This window comes from Hippocampus zosterae, chromosome 17 (assembly GCF_025434085.1).
Source record: "Hippocampus zosterae strain Florida chromosome 17, ASM2543408v3, whole genome shotgun sequence".
NCBI classification, from domain to species: Eukaryota; Metazoa; Chordata; class Actinopteri; order Syngnathiformes; family Syngnathidae; genus Hippocampus; species Hippocampus zosterae.
The window spans coordinates 116,508-138,700 of record NC_067467.1 but is presented as its reverse complement, the minus strand read 5'-3'; the positions used below and the strand labels follow the sequence as shown (position 1 = coordinate 138,700).

The window sequence follows — 22,193 nt, the reverse complement described above, 5'->3', positions numbered from 1 at the left end:
GCTCATCTGCTCGTGATTAGCAACGGCGCAGGGATGCCAAACGGGAGATCCGGCGCCCCGGCAGACAAAGCCTCATTCATGGCTGGGAAAGGCAGATGCGGGAAGCGCGGCCGCCGCCGTCCTCGCGCTTGGCCCTTGTCGCACGCTTTGTTTGCCATCGGCGGCCGCCGCGAAGGAACAAAGTCAAAACGGTTGTGACTTCGTTTGTCCTGCCGAGCCCCGACGATCCCAAACACGTCGACTTGAGAATGTGCCGGCCGTGCTGTTGTTGGCACCGTGGCGCGTTGGTGTCAGTGCTCAGGCCTTGAAAGAAAAGAAAACGGGGGGGGGAAAAAAAACCAAGCGGGAGCGACACTTAACGAAGCCGACTCCGGGAGAAGTACGTCAAGTGGACTTTTTCACACCGATTAGAGCAAATGACGTTTCAAAAGTGGACGAAAAGGATCCGTCCGGAAACCATACGGGTCAAGTCCACCTCAGCATCCTTCTGCGAAGAATACTCAAGAGGTTAAGAAGTATCCCGTCTCCGGTCGAGTCCCAAAAAGTCAACGTTGACCTCCGGCATACTTGAACAAAGGACTTTTTGCACATCGACTGCCGTCACCAGCCTCCGATGGGGCCCCCCGCAATAGAACGTGGACTGCAAGCGGCTATTTTCAATGACCTTGCGCCTCGGGGCCCAATTAGAAGAAAAATGCAGTCGTCGAATGGAATCCATCTTCTTTTTGGTAGCCTGATATCCATTTGCAGAAGCATCAAGCCCTTCTTTCAACGGATTCCTCCTCTCCCCGCGGATTCGCGCCGCACGAGATCTCTGGAGCCTCGCGGCGAGCCCTTCCTCATCGGGATCGGAGGACGGCGGGTCACGACCGGGGTCTCCGCCCTCCACAAAAGCAAAGCAAACCTTGTGGGCTTCCTCCTCTGCGGCCCCTTTTGCTCCGCAACGCACGGAGCAGGGTTCGTTTGAAAGGCGCCGTTTGTTGAGGCTTTAGCGGTTAGTAAGTGCCTCCTTTGTGCGGTGGGAGCGTGGGGGGGTGGGGGGTTTAATATCTCCCAGGGAGCGCGTACAAAGGGGGCCTTCAGCCCTTCAGACGCGTGAGGCCCGGTCGCGGGGGAGGCGGCCGCGGAGGGCTGAAAACGGCGCAGGGGGTCCCCCTCCGACATGCGCAAGGAGAGCTCGCGCCATGTCAACAGCGTGACAATCCGGTCCCGATGGCCTACGGGAGTCGCGCCCGCGCTCTTGTCTCGGCATTTGCGGGCCCTTTACCTCCAGAGAAGCCGGCCGACCGGTGTCAAGGAGCTCGGCGAACCCTCGGCGTTGCCAGACGATGCGGCACACAAAAATACAAAGGACAACAACGAACGGGCAGCTCACGTCGGGGGCTTCTGACTTTCACCCGTGGAGCCCCGAGGACGCCCTAAGAAACGGCTGACGGCAAAGAAGTGTGGCAACCCGCCGTCGGCCATCCGATTTCGTGTCCGTCGCCGAAACCGCCGACGGTCGTTCCTCGCCGCCGAAGGAAAGGATCTTTGGTGGTGCCTTCGTACGGGATCGATTGCGATCAGGACTCTGCGTGGGTCAAACAGATGCGCACAGCGTCAGGGTTGAACTTTTCTCAGCAAAGGCAACGTCGCAATGGCGTTTGAGGACAAGGGCCTCCGTCACGCAAACGCTGGCGTCCGATGTCGCGCGCCGCCTGCGGCGGGAGGACTCGGGAGGGGTTCGGCAAACCCGCCTCCGCTGTCATGCTAGCTCGCGGTCGAGTGAGTCAGCAGCTGTGAAAAAACACGCACAGAGAAGAAGAAGAAGAAGAAGAAGGGGGGGGGGGGACGTCCGCATACCGTTCTCACGCATCAAAGGCAGCCAAAGCGAGTCCATACGGCGGCCGCCAGAGTTGGCGGCCACACTTTCCTTCAAGCGCTTTCACATGTGTGCGCTCTCGACACAAACACTCCATTTATACCGTGCGAGACTCTTTGGCCCCTGAAGCGTTTTGCCTGCTCCGCTTTGTTTTTTGGGCTTGTCTCACCCCCCCCTCGCCCCCCAAGACCACAAGGGGGCTCGGGGAGCTCCTCGCCACCCTAGCGTCACGCGTGTCTTTTCTTCGACTGGCCCTTTCCCGCGCGATGCATTCAAAGCGGAAGCCGGTGCCGGTCAGAGAAGCCGGCGGCGGCGACGCCTGCGTCAGAAGCTCGAAAACGGCGGGTCCGCTTCAGCTCACCGACGCCCTCCTTTTGCGCCTTCGCACCGGGCCGAGGACGAGGGGGGGAGAACGTCTTGGGCCACCCGTGCGAAAGCGGAGAAAGGCCAAAGCGCGGAGCGGAAAGCGTGACGGGCGGACACGTGGCGCGCGATGTAGCCCACCTTTCCGGGACGGATGGAAGCCGGCGCAATCATTCGCCGAGTTCCCCGGCGGCGCCTTGAGTGCCGGCGCCGATGGCTTCCCATTCCCCGTCAAACGGGGCCTTTGTCTGGCGCGGCCTCGCCGGGACGCAGACGGATGACCTTGTTTGAATGGCTTTTGCAGAGGCCAGCGCAACAATAGGCCGCTTGTTATCGCCGCGCCAAATCAAACGTTTGTGGCTTAACGCGGCCCGCGTGGCGGAGGGGGCCCGGCCACAGTAGGCGATTGTGTTAGCGCCGCGCCCCTCCTCGGCTCGCCGGGTTAGGCCGCCAACCGAGCCGCCGCTGGCTTCGGCGGGAGACGCGACGACGCCCGGATTGAAATCGTCTCTTCGGTGGGCTGGTTTTGGCCTCTGCGGCGCAGGTGGCCCACCGATCGCCAAAGGCGAGCCTTTTTAGCCGCAGCCTCGCAAACCTCTTTGGGGAAACGGGCGCTGAGTCACCGAGGACAGGAATGCCAGAAAGAATGGGGCGGGAAGCCCAGCGCGTGCGTGCGAAAGGAAGCCGGCACCCAGAACAAAGGGCGGAGCCTGTGCGAGGATCGCGTGCGGACATCAAATGTTTACCTGTAGCCAAAAGAAAGGGGAAGGTGCGAGAGGGAGAAAAAAAGAGGGCAGGTTTGCAGGGGTGGGCGGCGACTGTGAGCTTCGCACGCAACTCAACAATGCCACCTTTATGGAGGCTGCCTCGCGTTAGTCACGCACACACGCGCTCGCCAACCAGGAGGACGGCCAATCTGGTTGCGACACCGTCACCGTCTGGCGGAAGCCACGCGGGGGAAGCTTTTGCCGTTGAGCGCCTCGTCGCTCGCAGACGCCCGTCGTTTGCCATCGACAAATGCAGCGGACCTGAGCGGCCCCGTTTCAGCCCCCGCTCCGCCTGTTGCTAAACAGCCGTCTGATTTTGTTTTGCACGCTTATCTTTGCTATCTTTGCGGGGCAGGAACGAAAGCCGAGCCGCCGTTTCTTGGGTTGCCGTTTCTTGGGTTGTTTTTTGCGAGCGGCATGGCGTCGCTCCGTTCTACTCGACCGGGGCCACCGTTCAGAAGCATTTGGGGCTTTCGGGATGAACGGAAACGCGCGACACCCTTTACGGGTCAACTTCATTGGAATTTTCCATTGGGCGTTTGGGTGCTCTTCTGCATCTCTGCGCCGAGAGGCACATAAATTTGCGAGGAAGTGCGGGCCCGTGCCCTTTCCTTCCTCTCCCGTTCGGCGCCAAACTCTGCGGCAGCCCAGTCCCGACGCTCGGTGCTCACATCCCGTTTCAAGTCGTCACTTGGTCCCGCGTCAAAATGTCAACAGGGACTCCATTCTTACCCATTGGAATCGCGACGGCAAATGTCGACGGTCATTGGTTCCCGGTCGACTCGGAATTGACTCCGAATGTGATGTGAATGCATTGTCACGCGACCTTTCCAAAACTCGGCGGGAACTGTGGGAAGGTGCAAGTGCTCGGCCAGCCGCAGTAAGAAAACTTCATTTGCTTGAGGATAAAGAAGATCCTTTTTTTTTCCCCAATTTTTGAGTGTCACAATGCGGAGAGAGAGCTTTGAGAATCCAGTCAAAGGTTCATGCTCAACACCGCCGCATGCTTTTTTTTTTGAGGCGTGATTGGCAGCTTGCGTGTCAGAGGCGGCTTCGGTGAGATTTTGCCGGCGGGCGCCCGCGGTCGGCGTCACGTGCTCGCTCTAAATCATTTGCCCAACGTCACGGCGGGGATGCGCTTAAGGGCGGCCGTGCGGGGCTTCCTCCCCCCCCCCCCCCCGCGACCGCGTCTGCCGCTGGTTTTGCGCCGACAATGGAGCGCATTGTTCGCGTGGCAGGCCCCTGCCTGCCCTGCCCGCCCGCCGGCCTTCTACCTGAGCGCAGGGACAGGTGCATTTGTCCCAGTCACGCGGAGCCCGGTCGCACTCCCGCATAACTTGATACTGACACCCGCGCGCATGCACGCATACACGCACAGGCGCACGCATATGCCTAGCAATGCCTGTGCCTTATTTCCATTTTCCAAGGGAACGTACTGTTTGAGTTCCCCTCCCCAAAAGGCGAGCCGCGTTTTTGTTTGTCGACACTGCGGCCGCAGCTGAAAATGCAAAGGAAGGTCCTGTGGCGTGCGAGTCATATTCCATCATGAGTCACAAGGCGATTTCATCATCGCTTCATGGAAACGATTATTTCCTCCTCCGAGAACGAGCCGCCGTCTTTTTGCCATTTGAAAGCCGCAGCCAACAATTGCCGCCATCGTCCCCCGTCGACGGAACGGAGCGACGTGGGGATTCCGACTTTGAGCGCGGGAAGGTCCCATCTCCTTCAAAGTGCTTCCCTCCTCCCAGAAAGAACAATCACGGAACCTCAATAAGCCGTCCCATCCGTGTCCCGCCGAGCACCGAAGGAGGCCACTCGGCTCCTGTCGGCAGGAAATCAAGGCCCGCACAATGTCTTGAATTTCCGTGGAAGGAAGACGGAGGTCGCGGGCTTTTGCGCCAGGGGTCCTCGTCCAGGCCGTCCTGCTCTCTCCTTGTGAAAAACTGATTTGGAATGGGCAAAAAATGTCCGCTGTCCATCTCTTTGGGCCTTTGCACTGGTTGCGGCCACAGAATGCAACATTTGTTGGCGGCGTCCTCGAATGGAGCGCTTGTGTCGGAGGTGGTCAGAGAGCACATCCAGGTGCCAGCGTACCACCGGCGCCATTTGTCCTGGGCTCGCTTCTTCTCCACTTTGGCTTTGGCCGGACACGAGACACGAGAAAGGCTTCGTTCAGGAACGCTCCAGCTCACGCCGCACCCACATTTTGCCGTCTCTGTGGGAAAAGTCAAGTCTGAATTTGGCCATCGAGCGAGAAGGATTCTCCGTGACTCGTCGGCGACTCGATGAATCGATTGATGCGTCAAAGCTCAATGCAGGCGGGCGCTGGCGTGGAGGTGAAACACACACACGCTTTCAGATGAGATCCACCCCCCCCCCCAGGTGGCCTTTGTTTTCAGAATGAATCGTTGACTTGAGGGAGATCATAACAATCTCTAGTCCTCTTTTTCCCTCCTGAAGAGTATGTGCGTGTGTGTGAGGGTGTGAGGGTGTGGGGGGGGGGGGGGGGGTAGCCTTCACCCAGCAGCGGTGACTTAGGAATGCGAGACAGGAATGCTGTTCCGTTACTCTGGAAAGGGTTAGTGATGACTGAAAACAATGTCTTTGTGTTTTCATTGCCGGCTGCAGTCACGCAATGCCGCGCGCGCAGCCAGCAACAGCGCCGGCAACTTCCTTTTCCGGCCCCGCCACCTACGGACCACTCACGGTGAGGTTCACAGGTGCCCCCCCCCCCCCCCACCCCCCCGAGAGCAGAGATGGTCCCGCGCGGTCTGAAGACGGATATGTGGCCCATTCAAAGACGAAATGCAAACGTGTGAGAAAGTGAAAGAGAAGACCATGAAAGGCGAGTCGGCCAAGACCAGAGATTCTTTCATCCGTTCACGCGCCGACGTCCCCGCGGCGGATCGTCGTGACTCACTCGCACGCGAGCCGCCTTGGCGCCGACACCCGATGAGTGACGCTGCGATCGCAACCCATCCCGAGGACGTTCCGAGTCCTGCTTCGGCGTCACCAAAGGCCGTGCGCGGACACGGAACGGCAAATAAGACCTTCTCGCGCCATGGAATGAAATCCCGTCGCTAGTTGCTCGGAATTGCAAATGCCGCGATGAATGGCAACCGATGAATGTCATCGCAAGTAACGGATAAAAGTTCATCCAATAGAAGAAACTCATTTGATCACCTTCTATTCTACATTTTGTTCCGATTGCGCGTTTCACTACGTGGGATCGGGATCGTTTCCATTTTGATGGGGCGACCCGGCGGTCCAGCGGTTAGCGCGGCGCAGAGGTCGTTCGTGGCTTTGACCCGTGTGGAGTTTGCGTGGAGCACCCGCGTGGCTTTTCTCCGGGTGCTCGGCTTTCCTCCCGCATTCCAAAAACATGCGCGGCAGGCTGATTGAACGCTCCAAATTGTCCCGAGGTGCGAGTGTGAGCGAGGACGGAAGTCGGTCTCTGTCTGGCAAGCGGTTCAGGGTGTCCCCCGCCTACTGCCCGAAGACGGCTGGGATGGGCTACGGCTCCCCCCCCGCCCCCGCGACCCTTGCGAGGATAAAGCGGTTCAGATGATGGACGGATGGATGAACTTTGATGGGCGGGACGTCAAATGTTCTTTGTACTCGACTTCCTTCCGTGTGTATTCAGGAACATGGAAAATTCGGGAAAATGGAAGGCTTCTGTCGTCCTCTTTCCTTGCGCGTCGACGGCGGTCTTTTCCCCCAGCGGAAAGGCGAGAGGCGGGAGAGTCGGCGCCGGCTTCCGCGCTCAAACTACGTTTCCCGCCATGCTTTGCGCGATGGCGTCACGCGCGGCCGGCCTGCGCTTTCCACTCGGCTGCGCCTGCGACCGCGGCTCAGTCGCGCTCTGGCCGTCGGCGAGACGAGTTCGTGCGACGAAGCGAGCCGGACTTGGAATACCGCCGCGCTGGATACGCACCGACAAAAGCTGCTTCTTTGGATCGCTGGAATTTGATCCCCCCCCCCCCCCGCCCCACGCTCTGTCTCCTTTTCGAGGGCTGTCTGTCGCGAGGATCCCCCTCTCGTCCCAAGTGCAATTCTTCCTCGCGTGCACGAAGAGGGAAGGGAGGACGACGGCCGCGTGCGTCCCGGCGGATCTCTTCCAGCGGAGGGAGTGACGTCGCGCTCCAGCCGCGGGACAGCCGGGACAGTTGACGCTCGCGGGACGCAAGAATGGAATATTTGCAGGATTGGCCTTGGCGCCCGTTCGAGGAGCATCGCCCGAGCAAAGCAGGTACGGAACGTTTGTCGTCAACTAAGTCCAAAGTCGCTCGCGAATGTTGTGGGCTTCCGTCAGTCGTGCCGGCCGGGCTCGCCAAGCGGCAAGCCGATCGATTGCATGCTCGGACTCGGGCTCGCTCAAACACAAACGCGCAAATTGACTCTTGTCGTCTGATTGCCGGCGAAACGACGCGATCAATTAACGCGACTTCGTCAAAGGGGGCACAGGTGTCGCCCTGATCTGATCATGGTCACTTGAGCGAAAAATCCGTCAGTCCTTTTGGGGGCGAGGGGGCGGTTTTCCTTTACGAGCCACTCCATGTCCCATAGAACACTTGCTTTCCGGCACCAAGCAATTTGGACATCTCTCTTGGCATTGGGACAGTAAGTAGGGCCCTTTTTATTTGTTTGAAGCTGCCTGGGGTCGGTTTCTCTTGTCCAACGGGGACAGGTGCACCCCCGGGAAACGCGCACCTTTTGGGCTTGCGCTTGAGTGACAAGCCGCTGTACCTCCAAAAGGGTCTTCAAGAGCGCTTCTCGCCTTACCTGTCCATGTTGATATTGAAGTTTGAAGTGGGTTGGCTCGGCATCCCGAGACCATAAAACGCGCCGGAGCGAAGGCGCATCCGTGATCTGAGCAAAATCTGCTCCTCCCCTCACAAGTTGGTAAAATGGGCGGCGGCGTGACCTCCCGCGCACCCGCTCCTTTCGGGTGAACGCAAAGCCTCGTCGGGCACCGCCAGGGAGACCGTCTGGCTTTTGCCAGACCCAAAGACCGACGTCAGTTGTGGAGGGACGGAGCAGCGCTCTGTAAGAGGGCCTCGCGTCTCGAGCCGATTGACCCTCGTGGCCGCCGACGTTGACGCCGCGCCGCTCGCCTCACAAAAGGAGCTCAAGTGTCAAGCAAAGTCGCTCAGAGCAGCCGGCGCGACGCACACGCGAGAATTCCTTCATCCGCCGCCCGGGCGGGCGGACAAAGTGGACTTTGTCTGCCGCTTCTTCTTCTTTTTCTTGTTTTTGGCTCTACGCGAGTGGCGGAGAAGGCCGCCGCGTGCTTTTGGTTGACCTTATTCGGACACAAATGTCTCCCGCGTGCATTTTTGTATTTTGTCGTCTTCACTTTCTTCCGACCTTGTCGATGGCCGATTGCTCGGCCGCGCCAGCTCTGTGATAGCCCCGTTGTGTTTTTGTCCCAGCCAACAGACTTGAAAGTCAAACAAGGAGTAGCGTGGCACTGGCAGCGTTCGGACGGCAGGTTCTTGGCACTCGCCGTTCATCGGAGTTGTTTTTTAGCCGGGCCGGACGGGGTGGCCGCTTTTCTCGGCCTCCCGGGCCAGTCGACGCTGAGGAATTTGCTTTCTCGCGCCGCGGCCTCATATGAGAGGCTTGCGGCGAACCGCGGCAGAGAAGAATTTCCGCAAACCGCTGCTTGACTGGCTCAACGGGCCGCGTTTTCTTTCCTTTTTCTTTTTTCTGCCTCTCCCCGGCAATGTTTTGCCTCCCGTCGGCTCGGCTAAAAGCGTGACAAATGTTCCCGAGCATCAACTCTTTCATGGCAGGACGCGACAACCGTCCTTCATTATGATTACGGCATCAACAATGAGGAGCTTGTCTCTACGGGGTTGGCCGCCGGTCTGAGATTGGGCAGCGGCCTCGGAGCAAGAACAAGCCCCCGTCTGATGGAGGCGACCGCTGACCCCTCCTGAGTAAAATGCTACCTTTGTTTTGGAGGTGGCCGCGTGCGCGCGACGAGCTCTTTTCGTTGTCCCGGTCGGCTTCCGCTACGGAAAGTGCCTTGGTGACCTTTCGCTAAGGTTCTCATTGCGCGTGTCCGAGGAGGAAATGTGTGCCGAGTTAGGCTCAGGGGCGGGAAGCGAGCGACATATTTGGGATTTGAGCTTTCTTTTTTGGGAGCCCCATGACGTCGCCTCCAAAGGTTTTTGGAATGGCTTTGTCCGGAAGCCAGCATTGTGTCATGCCAAAGGTCGCCAGAGTGCCTGCCCAAGAGCCATCCTTTCCTTTTTTGTTGTTGTTGTTGTTGCTGATCGCGCACCCCCTTAGCCCGCCGGGATCAAAATCAGGTCGTGGAGGGGCGCAGTTTTCCAAAAGTCTCCATGTTGCAACACACCCGATTCAAATGATCAGATCATCAGCTTGACCCCGTTCATTTGAATCAGCTGTGTTGCAACGGGGGGGGGGTACATGCGGCCCTCTAGGACCGGACTTTGCCACCTGCGCCGCCCTCTCCCCACAACGCCCCTTGCGACCCTTCTTCGGGAGACTCGGGCCGATTGGCGCGCGGGCGCGACTCTTTTCCAAGTTATCCTCTGCTGCGCCCTGGCGGACAACCTTGGCAGCGGCTCGCGAGCGCCTTTTCCAGAGCCGCCCTTCCTTTGCCTCCGACGCGGCAGATACATTGAGTCGCCCTTCCTTTCATTTCAGGGGAACAATCCAATGATCCTTTCAACTCGTGATGCGGACGGTTCGAGGGGCATCCCGAGGACATTTTGAAGGGCCAAAAGAAACGCGTCGCTTTTGTCAAATGATGTTTGAGCCCATTATTTGAAGAAGGTGTTTCACCGCCTCAAATGAGGCGTAATTCCCTCACGCCGCCAATAGAGGTCACGGTGGAGCCTTGAATCAAATTCCACCGAGAGAGAGAGAGAGAGAGAGAGAGAGAGAGAGAGAGAGAGCGCGATTTCTTTTTCAAATGATTCAGAGTCGTGCCATGACCTCACAAAGGGTCAGCTCTCCCGAATCGCGATCGTGATTGCTGTTATTGTTTGGTTGGATCTTTGTGTCTCTCCCCCCCGATCCCACAGAAGTTGGAGTCGGGTTAATTTTCGCAAAAGCAGAGAAGGGGGTCCGACCGAACGAAGCTTCCCGCGTGCGGCGGCGAAGCCCACCGGGGGGAGCCCGCGATCCAAATTGATGCGCGCATGGCCGCTGCCGTGGCTCCGCGGCCGTTCCCGACCTTGGCCGCCAGATGGCGGTGCGGCAAGAGCCAAGCGCAGCCGAGCTCGAGTGCGCTGGAGTCGGGCGTGCCCGCTTCTTGCAACCCCCCCCCCCCCCTCCCTCGTTCCAAGTCCATAAACGCATAAAGCTGACGATCCGCCGCCATAAAAGGCCACTCGCCCGCCCGTTCGCTCCTCGGCCGGACGTCCATCCAGGTGCGCGAGCAAGCGGGCGTCTCGCTTGTTGTCGAAACTTGGCAAACGTCAAGGTCACGTGCTTAGGTGGGGCACATTTTCATTGGGTGACAACGGCGCTTTTATGTACCGGTAGAACGTGTTTACTGTCCTCTGCTTTCACCTCCTCTATCGTGCTGGTTTTGTTTGCAGCCCCCCCCCCCCCACTCACACTCCTTTTATTCACTGTAGCTGCACACATGCGATGGAATCTCGCAGCTCTGAAGACGGCATATCGGCACGACACATTTTCCACCTTTCTGTAGCTGACCTTGTTTACAGCTCGGTTGGAGCAAACCTGAAAGTCCAGTTGCGTTGTTTATTTGCACGCGCGTCTTTGTCTTGCAAGCATTTCTTCAAGTGCATTGCACAACGAGGCGCTAAACGTCGCTTTTGAGCAGAAATGTTGCTTCTGCATTCGCTCGCTCGCTCATTCGTCCCTTAGCTCTGCTTCTCTTGTCGAGGTTTGCCCAGTTGTCGAAAAAGAAGAAATGAAAAAAAGATCTAGCTCTCCATTTCCTTTTTTTGCAGGGGGGGGGGGGATGGTTGCTGTGTTTTCAGATAGTTTGCCTTTGCCTGTTACCCGCGGCCCATCAAAATCCCAAATCAAACCAAAATAAATAAACGAACAAAACCGTCGGGCTACGGCGGCCCGCTTGTGAAAGTCGCCGGCCAGATGGACCGTCGCACCGCACGGCGGCGGGGAGGGACCGCCTGGAAATTTGCCGGCGGCGCTTCGGTCTCGTTTCGAGGCGGGCCGAAAAGGAAAATGCCAGCGAGGCGTTTTGCAAACTTCCCCGTTGTCGGATTATGGACTTTAACGACGGGGGTGGGCGAGAGCCAGCTTCTTAACCCCCCCCCTGCCCCTCGGGCTGCCCGACACGGTAGCGATGTGAGCGGCGGGGGCCACGTGTATTCCGCCTTCTGCATGATTGGTGGCAAAACACGTCTCCCAAATGCTTTTGTCTAATCATCTCCAGGACGGCTTTGCTTCAATCACCAAAGCGACTTTTCTCCTTGGGCCAAACTCGCTTTCCTGGCTTTGCGGGCTTTCTTTTGGTTTCTGGCTTCTTTCAGCTTGTCAGGATCTTCCTTCTTGCGTCGTCCCGTATTCCTGGCTGCCGACTTCCTTTTTCCGTTGCCCGAGCCTTTCCCGCGCTCGGAGTTGTGTTGGAAGGAGCCCCGTTGGGGGGTCGGCGGGCGGCCGTTTTCAAGCCACAACTAAACGGCCGACGTCTCGTCGTCGAAGCGTTTTGGTTGGCGGCCATTTTTTCCAATGTCACCCCAACAGTGAATGCCTTTGCGCTCCAAATGGCACCAAAGGTATCTTGGCGGATTCCGAGCTGATGGGCGCGGCATACCTTTGACAGCCATTGCTCTGGGAAATCAAACTCTCCCCTCGCCCTCCAACTATGTCGGACAAAGGAGCGAGCGTGAACCCCCCCCCCCAAATGGGTTCAATGTCGCCGCAATGGTGTGCCATGGTTCTGACAGCAAACCGAATGGCCGCCTTCTCCTCCCCCAATGCGCCGACGTTTGGCCCCATCACAAAGGAGATACCCGCGCGCCATAAAAAGGCCTTACGACGTCTGGCGTTCTGCAGTCTGCGTTCGTTAGGTTGTAAAAAAAAAAAAAAACGCAGATTGAACTGATACGATGGCGGAGGGCGCCCAAGATGAAAGCTCCTACTTTCATAAAACCTGCACTCGGCCTCTTGGCTTTTTTTCCCTCCGCTGCAGGTAAACAAGCGATGAGAATTCTTAGAATTCTCACCCCCCCACCCCCCACGGCAGCTCGCCAAGCGGTTTGACGCCGGCCGCGGCTTCAATCGGCGCCGCAAATGACCGACGCGTTTCCGTTGGGAAAGGTGTTCCTTGATCGTTGGACCGGAGCGCAGATAAGAACGCCGCGCTCGACGGACGAGCGCCCTTGGCTTCTAGTCCAGCTCCCTCCATTGCTCCGATCGGGTCCCGGACTTGGACGTGTCCGTAAATAAAGGGGGTCTCGGGCGGGCCACGGCCGTGTTTATCCCCGGGCCGGTGTGTCACGCGCGGACCACTGAGCCCGTCGGTCTGGCCTCGGGCTGGGATCAAGATGCCGGCGACGCGTGGCCGGCCGGTGAACTCGGGCCAGCTTCAAAAGCGGCGTCCGGCGTCCGGCTCAGTTGAAAGCTCGCAAATCCACTTTTGCTACGGTGAAGCGTGAGCGATTAGCCTCTGTTAGCGTCTGAAAAGCTACGTAAAGCGCATCCTAATTCGGGATGTTGATTGACGAGCTGCGAAGGCCAATCATCTCTTCAGGTTTTCGGACCCTTTGCTGCGGAACCGTCGTCATCGTCATCATCGGATGGACATCGGCCGCCATTCCCAAGCCGTCGATTGCCTCGGCGGCGATCGGCCGCGTGCTTTGACTTGAGTTGTTATCTCGGAGCCGTGGACGTCGCGGCCATCTGGCCGTCACATGAGTGTCCCGACAGCGCCGGGATCCGCTTGCTTGATGACTTTGGGATTGTTTGCCGAACGCCAGGTGTCACGCCCGAGATGATAGCCGCAACTGACAAATGAGCCCGCGCGTGCGGGAATTTCACCAGTCAACAGCGGGTCGCCGCGGAGGGAAAATTCCCCGACGCGGACATCAAATAACCTTTGGACTTGAAATGCCATCAGCCACAAAAGGAATGCGCCTTTGTTTTGGTTTTTCAGCCTGACGCGCGCTTCATTTTGCAGCCGGCGTTCTGTCGACTTTTCGGACGGCCGACGCTCGCCCGCGTGCTCGCGTTGAATTTGCACGTCACGTTCCGAAGCTTTCATCGACTGATACCGCTGCCACCCTGCGCTTCTTCCCCGGGCGATGCCAAAATGGCGGCCGAGCGCGGGCGTGCCCGTTTTCTCGACCGAGCTGGAGAATACAGAGCGCCGGCGCCCCTTTGTCAATTCGTTGGTGAGCGGCGGGCGAGGCGGTTCAGGGCGGAGCCGTCAAAGTCCGTCCCCAAAGGTTTTTTTTGTCGCTGAAGGGAATTTGAGGCTCGCTGATTTGAGGCCAGGGATCCAAGTTGTGTCCCGCCGTCGGCACCGACCATTGCGTTCCCGGCCCGTGCCGGCGGCGGAGCGGAAATGGCAAAATCTCGCACGCGAACACGTGCGGCCGCTGATCCGCTTACGGCGATTAGACGCGGGCGAGCGGGCTTATGACGTGGAAAGTCATCCGACTCGCGGGTTTCTTCGCCGGCGGGAAAGAAAACCCGCGCCGAGAGAGGGTCGGCCGCGCGCCTGGCGACGCGGTTCCGATCGACGGGGCGGCGCCGAGCGCGACCCCGCGGCGCAGCCGGGTGACTCATCTTTCCTGCGCTGGGGTCAGCCCGAGTTCTTCCTGGCGGGAGCGCTTCAACTGACAGCGACTTGGCTCGCGGGCAGCAAAAGCAATTAAGAGAGTTGCGACAGGCTGTCATTAGTGCCTCGCCCGCGCCTCACCTATCGTCTCCCTCGCTCGGCGGGGGGGCCCGCTTCCGCCTGAAATGCAGTTCACAGCAAGAAGATGGAGCGGCCGCCGCCGTCGTTGCTATTGGAAATACTTGATTGAGGATGGCAAGTTTTGGCTGCCGGTCGTCGGTTGAGTCTTGACCTCCGTTTGCGCTCAAAGCGCAGTGCAGCCACGCTCTGGAAAGGAAGAAGGCTTGCCCTTTGGCAAGGCACTTCGCCGTGTCGTGCGGCAACCGCCATGGTGTGCTGTGAGCATGAAGGGCCTCCAGGAATGAAGGGCTTGGACACAGCATCCTCATCTCTCAGCATTCTCCTGCAAATCTGCACGAGCCCCCGCCCCCCGTCCCTGCCCGACGGCGTGATTGAACGTATTTGGCTAATGAGGAAACGTCGGCGCGGCCTTCGGGCTGCCGATAGGCCGACAACGGGGGCTCCCCGCGCCGAATGCACCGTCCCCGTCCGCTCGGAGGGCAGCGTTTGGCGGGGGGCCCCCAGCGGGCGGATCACCTTTCCGGCAGAAGCGGGAAGTGAGAATTGGAGGCTTCCCGCTCCCCTTGGCGCGCCCCCTTCCTACATGGGGGACAACTCAAACCAGCTGCCTTCCCCACCGCTTGCGTCGGGCTCCCGCTTGGCCACCTCCGTCATTTTCCGTCAAAAAAGAAACTCGACACTTGGCGGACATCTGCGGAGCACAATGGAAGGGAGCGTTCGCGCCGCGACGTGTCGACTCCCGGTCCGAGGCTTCAAGCCGGAGACGAGGCCTCTTTCGTTCCGACGCGTTGCTCAGGCGAGGTCTTTGCGCCGGGACGTCGAGGATACGTCGCTTCGTTGAGTCACTCAAACATCTGCGCTCGCTCCCGCACAAAAAAAGGTGACAGAGCCGTTTGGCCGTAGGCCGCATCTTTCAGCACTTCCACTTAGCGGAGTTTTCTTCTCGCACCCACAACGGCGCTCGCAAACGTGCGTTTGACCGGTGGCGGAAAGCGGAAGAAATGAAGCACCAAACGGCAAGTGGAGAGCCACCCGAATTCACGGGACGGCGCGTCGCTCGCCTTCGCGGCATTCCGATGAGGATTGCGCAGCGCGAAGGCGGGGGCGGCCGTTTGGCGAAAATGACACGGCGGCGCCCGAGGGCCCGCCTGTCAAAACGCCAAAGACTCGAGAGCGGCCTTCCCCTTTTGTTTGAACGTCCTTCTGGGCGGAAGACGAGCACGTACTTGGGACTCATTCAAAAAAAGCACAAACGCTCGCCTGTTGTCAACATGACGGCGCGCCTCGACAAGGATGCGCATTCCTGTGGCGTGTGGCCAGGAAATAACCACGGGAAGAAAAAAAAAAACCCCGACAACAACAACAACCCTCACCCAACGTCAGCCGCGCCGGTGCGTCCGTCGGCCCTTCGGAGAGACAGACAGGCAAGCCGTTGTCTTTTCTCGCTCCGAGCGAGTCGTGCCCGCAACTTGCCGCGGCGGCTCCTCCTCAGAGCCGCAAATCGGATGGCGTTGCGCAATGACGGGAGCGCGTCCCCGAGCTCCACGAGCGGGCGGCAGCTATCGCTCGGGCGCTTCGCTTGATCCGCAGCTTCCGACAACCTGTGCACCCCCCCCTGACCCCAACAATTCAGCCCCCAACGGCCAGGCGCTCTCGGCCACGTGAAATTCGCTGGTTGCGGCTCCGCCCGGCCTGAAAAAGCCACGGCAAGCCTGTCATTTTGCCTCGCGGTGGCCATTGCCGGGTTTCCGGGGGGGGGCTTCCATCCAAAGCCAATGCGAACCAAGCATCTCCGTTGGATCATCATCATGGCTCGTAGGAGTAGCGCATGATGAGCGGCAGTTTCTTCAAGTGCGAGTGCACTCGACCGCCCGGTCTTGCTTTTGCCCGCCTGCAGCGGCCATCTTTCTGATTTCCACAGGGCAGCGTCGGCGCGCCAACAACAGCTCGGTGGAGGCGGCGCGCATTCCTGGCGACTGACGCACCGCCGCGCGCACAAGGATCAGCGAGCGCCTCGGCGTTCCCGAGCGCGGCGACGGGAAGCGCAACCGAGCGCGATTTCGCCACCGACCGGTTCCGCAGGGACTCGGCGGCGTTGCTTGTGCAAGGAGGGGTCACGGCGGGGTCAAACGTCACGCTTGACATCGGCTGTGGCGCGAGGTGAGTCCCTCCCCCCGCCGCCACAGGCGCAATTGTCACTCGCCCGAGGTCCGCCCCTCCGGTGGGCTCCTCCCGAGGCGTCTCCTTGGTCAAAGGTCAGGCGTTTCCATGGCCGCCGCAGGCCGGCATCTCCCGCAGTGCGACGTCGGCGTTTTCCACCTTTGGATGCGCGGCGCCGACCTGGGCTTTATTTTCACGGCGACGGCTCATCGGGATGCCGGCCGGCCTTTTTCTCCTTGGACGTGAGCGCGTCACGCTTTCTTCCGTGGCATCGGCACGTCGCGCGGCGGCGTGGGAAGTCGGCCGCACTTCCTGACCCCGCGCGCTACGCCAGTGTATGCCCCCCCCCCCCGCTCCCGCCCCGTCACGTGACGGAAGAATGCTCGCCGCCTTTTGTTTTAACCTCCGCGCCACTCGTGAGCTTGAGAGCAACTTTTTTGCATACTATAGAATGATGGCTCCCTTGGCACTTTGCCCCCCCCCCCCCATTCTCCTGCCTGGGGTTGCTCCCAAACAGGATTTGTGGGCAGAGACACACACACACACACACACACACAGCATCTTTTAAATCACTTCAAGCGACACTGAAGCCTTTTTCTTTTTTTGGTACCCCAAACGAATGGCATCACAAGGCTTTGGAGATTTCAAGATCATCTACCCACCCCCCCTTTTTTTTTTAATGTTTAAGGCCAAAACAAAAGGCGGCGGGCCCACTGAAGCGCATCTCGGCTGGTGGGCTGAATAGAGGGGCCCCTTTCATGGTTGTTTATGAGCACCCCTCTTGAAAAACACACATGCAAATCTCCCAAGGGCTGCTCTGTCCGGGGGGTGGGGGGTTGGGGGGCGTCATTCTCGCCCCGCTTCTCTCTCTTTCCGCTTGGTCCCCACTTGATGCATTTCCAGCCAATGCACTGGAAGCGGCCGATCCGTCCTTTGTTTGCGGGGCGCCGTTGTCTTGTTTTGTCAGCGTTACGTAAGAACGAGCGGGCCAAAGGCTTGCGGAAAACATCATTAAAAAAGATGCACGCGGCACGGACGCAGCGAGGCCGTCCGAGGGGGGCGTCGGCAAAGCGTGACAATGGCGCGGCGGCGGGACTTGCGTGTCACGCTGACCAAAACGTAGAAAGTCGTAGAAATGGCTGCAGATGGCTGCAAAATGGCCGTGGCGCTGGCAATGAAGCAAAGTTGCCAGTCATCCTCCCCGCCAGGGCAACGGCGGCGCTCGTCAACGAGGCTTTTTGATTGGCCGTCGCCATCCCGCTCGACAGGTACGCCTTTGACGGACGGGCGGGACTGGCCCCCTTCCTCATTCCTCTGCCGTTCTTAAGCAAACGTCCTGTTTTTACGGCTTTGGCACGTCACTGAGCACGCGAGGCCGCCCTTCCGCCTCGTGACACCAGCTTTTATGAGCCCCCCCCCCCCCCCCCCCCCCAAGGAAGTCAGGTCGCTTTGTTGGCGGGCACAGGCATGCGCGAATCCTATTACGGCGTTGACTGCAATCTGCTCCAGGATTGGACTCCATTTGTTTGCTCTGAGAAGAAAAGGCCGCGAGGGAGCCGGCGCATCCCGGATGCCTCGTCCCTCGCTCGGCCCCCCTGCCCGCGGATGTTGACATGAGCCGTCAGTCCCCCCAAAAAGCCCACGTAAAGCGGAGACCGGAGGGGACCGCGCGCCTCCGCCGCCACGGCTCCACCTGCCTGACGTTTCCCGCGGCGCCGTCGGCGGGCGTCATCCCCGACGCGGGCCGTGTTTTCGAGGCCGAGTCGCGAAAGGAAGCGCGCTCTCCCGCTGCAACGGCGGCGCCGGGCTGGCCAACGGGAGAGCCGCGTGGCGTTCGCCCGAGAACCGGACCAGACTTGCCACCGTTGGCACGGGCAGGTCCTTTGTTCTCAGCCATGACTCAGCAAATTCCACCTTCTACCTCTCTTGGATGACTGCGCGTCAAAGGCCCCCGCTACCTTTTCAACGCGCGCGTACGTAGACCGAAACCAGCTCACGGCCATCGACGGCCGACCTCAAATGACACTTTATCCATGTGTGGGAGGAGCCGTTTCATTTTTTTCTTTTCTTCCCATCGATCCGCGAATGCGCATGAGAGGAAAGGCTCCGAGCGCCAGCAACTTTCAAAATGGGACATTTGCACCCTCGTTTGAATATGGCGCCGCATGTTAAGCAGCGTTCATCAGGCGTCACGCCGGGGCCGCCCCCAACGCCCCCCCTCCCTCTCGCCAACCCAATTGACTGGTCATCGTTTGGGGGCCGAATGCTGGGATGAATCGTTGATGGCGGCGGTCCAGCCCGTGCCCCTTCTGCTCCCCCACGCTTACCCCTTCCGGCATGCCGTTGACTCATCTCCACGGCGACGGGGAAGGAATTTGTTTTCTCCCAGCGACCACTCAGAGGGACGGGGGGAGACCGGAAAGTGCCCACGCTCCTCAACTGTGTGGGGAAAGCAGGCTTCGGCAGACTCGCTGCGCGACACGATGCTCTCAACGCGAATCGTCAAGCTCAACGCAAACGTATCTGGCGTTCACGGGCGCCGCATTTGGCGACGGGGAAAAACGGCCGCCATCTTTGTCCGCGGGCAGGCACAGTGCACGCATGCTCGCAGTCGCACCCAAATGCCAGGATTCCCTTCGGCCGCCGCACACGCGTTTGGAACCTGGCGGGAAGTCGAAGTACCCGGAGAAAAGCCGCACGGGCAACATGCGAGCTTTGCGCGGGAACCGAACCCGCAGCCTCAGCGCGGCACGAGGTGGACATGCGAACCCGTCGCTCCCCGTGCTGCCCGTGGGGGAAAAAAAACCCGACGAGGACAAAACAATAGAGTGTTGAAGCGGGTGAGCTTTTCTTCTTGTGCACAATGAGGCTGCATTTGCGCTGGTGTCATCGAGTTTGAAACGGGGGCCGCTCATTCGGACCACTCCACGTCTCCCATTCCTTCACTGAAACTCGTCAGCCTGTCAGAGAAGGTTGTTCCCCGCGGGCGAGACGAACAAGAAAGCCGAGCTGAACGTTGGGATGTGAAGAAGTGATTACCCGCATTATCCCATTTTGAAGATGGTGGCTTGTTTTTTTTTTTTTCACAATGTCTCTCTGTGATGTCACGTTGGCCGTTCCAATAGCCGTAATAATTCTCCTCGAAGCGGCTGTTGGGCCGGCCTGCCGTCGGGGGCAACTCTTGTCACGCTTGCGCCTGCATTCCCCGTAAATTGGCACACGGCGGTCACGGTGGCGGCCAGGATTTGCCTCGCCGCCATGCTATCTGCAAAGGCTTCCTTTCCGACTCCGTCCTCGGGCCTGTCCCCGCACGGCGAGTCATTTCTTGCAATTCTTGCACAGGCTGTGCGGAAGCGTTACCACCCCCCCCCCCCCCCCCAACACGGTCTGCACGTATCAACAGGCAAGTGTTGTTTGTTTGCACTTTGGGCCTCCGCCGCGCGCATGTCGTTGGCACATGTGGCCTACTTGTGCCGCTGGAGAAGTCGGCGTGCGCAGCAGGAAGCGTCCCCATCTTAGCGCCGAGCGGATCCGAGTGGCACGTTGGATTCCGCCGCGTCCTTTCATTCGGCGTTTGCTCGTCTCGCTCTCTCCGGACCAAAATCGGAAAACTATTAAGTGCGCCGAGTGCAAGTGGGGCCAGTCCGGGCCTGCGTGTGAATCACTAAACATTGCGATTGTGTGGAATCAGCGGCGGGTGATGAAATCCTCAGTGAGCCGCCGGCTTCTGGGACCACACGAGATGCGCACCCAGGTTGGACACGTTCGGGGTGGTGGGAGGGGGGGCAAGCAAACAAAAGAAAAAGTGGATTTTGCAATCCAACCGGATTCCTTTCTCTCATGGGCCGCATCCTGCGCGCAAACGGCGAGCGTCAAATTGGATTTTGGCGCTAGGCGCTTCGACGTTCCGCTCGAGCCGGAACGAAAGAAGTCAAAGCGTTTGCCGCGCGGCCGTGCCCGCCGCCGCTCCTTTCTGGCGGCCGGCCCAGCGATGCCTTTCGTCTCCCTTGGCTGGCTTTTTGGCCGAGGCGCACCGTTTTCAAATCGAAACGTATCGATGCTCCAGAAGGTTTTTCCCCTAGAACGGTCTTCATTTTCAAGCCGCTACGATTAGCTTACGCCGGCCGGCCGGTCGGGAGGCCTGGCCCCCGCGCCGCCACCTGGGTGGTCCTCACGGCCGGCTTGTCCGTAATCCTCCCGTCCCATAAATCAGTGTCCGGACTCGGGACGGGAGCTGATGCTGCGTGACCGGCGGAGCGGAGGGGGGGCGCTAAGCCGAGGGAGGCCGCGATCGCTCAAAGCCCCCGGCCGCACGTCGGCTCCGCGCGCCGTCTTTCAAACGGCCCGTCGCGTGCGGCTGACTTTTGGCAAACGGCCCCGGCCGACGAGCGCTGCCGCTCGGTGTTCTCAAAGCCCCCCCACGCGTGTTCCGTCCCGCCGCCTCCGACGGTGGGACAGGCGCTCGGAACCGGGGCTCATTTGGGCAAGTCCCCTCGAGTAGAAATGCGACAAGCCGTGGAATTCAACTCAAAATGGCCGCCTTGCTCTTCAATTTCCTTGACGCGTGATCAGAAAGACTTTCCGTCTTTCCGTCGACGCTTTCATTTTGTCTCGCTTGCCAGTTTTCAGCCATGTTGAGACCCCGATCAAGGCAACCTTGTTCTTTTTTGTTTGGTTTGATGAGTAATAAAGAGCAATTCCAAGAGGGCTTTGCCGCCACCCCCGGCGCCGGGGCCCAAGTAGGGTCTTTGTTGGTGATGAAAGCCCCGTCGGCGGCACCTCTCGCGCAGGAGATGAGGAGGGATGATGCGGTCCGGCCGCCGCGCGGCCCCTCCGCTGAGCTTTTATCTCGACGAGCCGCCTCCCCGAGAGCGCCGGGACCGCCGGCGTCCGTCACGACGCGACTCCTACTCGGAATAATGACGGGCAATTGCGGACGAACGAGTGCGGCCAAAGATGAAAGGCCGGCGGGCCGACTCTCGCCGGGCCTGATGGAAGGGAAGGAAGCCTTTCGGACGCGGGGGCCGCGCCCGCTTTGACGGCGAAACATAATTTGTTTGTTTCTTTGCCGAGATCACAGCCGTGTATTTATTTCCTCTTTTCTTTTTTTTTGCTTCTTGGCCCTCCACGCCTCCGTTTTCATTTTCTCCATTTCCTGCGCAACCCTCGCTGAGTGCAATTTAGTCGGATGAGCGGGTGGTCTTCCCTGAGCCGCTCGGCTTTCGGCCGGGATTAGGGGCGGATGGATGGAGGAGAAAGCTCCGGCGCGGGTCCGACCCCCTGCCGGCCTGGACCGCGCCCCAAAGACTTCTTTTGCGGCGCACCCCGCATGGCTTTTGTGCGGCGCTAGGCCTTCGGCCAGACAGCCGCGGAGGGCGACGCAGCGTCGCCGTCTTATGCGTTTTGCTCCGTTGGAAAACGCTGCGCCGGGTAACGACGAATGTTTTGCCGCCCCTCATCCCCGGTGTACTTTTTTTTTGGGGGGGCAGGGTGGGCGGGCCAGGAAGAAGTTTCCAGCCAAAGTGTTCCCAGCCGAGGTGTGAACACGGGGGTGTCGCTTAATTGGCGACTGGCGGTAAAGGCAGACATGCTCCACCACGCGCGGCGTCCTCAATGGGCCGTGTCACTATTTGCCTTTTGGAAATTGTCCTTTTAATTGGCTGCGCGGTCACAGTCCCTGGCCTGAACAAAAAGTGCCCTGTGTGCTTACCTGCATGCGGCCCATTGGACCGGGAGGTGGCGGCGGGGGAGGGGGTGCGAAAAGCTCAAACCAGATGTTTTGTTTGCGCTCTCCGTCTTTGTCCACGGCAGACTCTGCGGGATGTCGGGAGATGTCGGGCGCCATGAACGAGAGTTTTTGACAGACGGGGCGACTCGAGAGCCAGGGCCAGCTGCCGTTTCTTTTTGCTTTGCCTGGTGAGCGCGGAGCCAAGCCGACCCCAACCCGAACTGCATCACGCTTTGGCAAAGGATGCTTGGCTTCGCCAAGGCGGGCGGTATCAGAGCACGCTTAGCCGTGCATTGGTTTTTGCTGGCAGGCGGGGACGCAGCGACCAGTGTGACTTAGGTGGAGCTCACCCGCTCCGGCGCCAATCCGGCCTCCCGTCCATCAGAACGGAGGCGATTTGGGTCACACAACAACGCCGTG

General features: G+C 59.6%; 1 protein-coding gene across 1 annotated transcript in view; it reads left to right on the top strand.

Annotated features, from left to right (window-relative positions):
* LOC127590341 (arf-GAP with dual PH domain-containing protein 1-like) overlaps positions 1 to 22,193 on the top strand; it is a 95,340-nt gene that overhangs the window by 39,497 nt on the left and 33,650 nt on the right. The gene's annotated exons all lie outside the window — the stretch shown is intronic.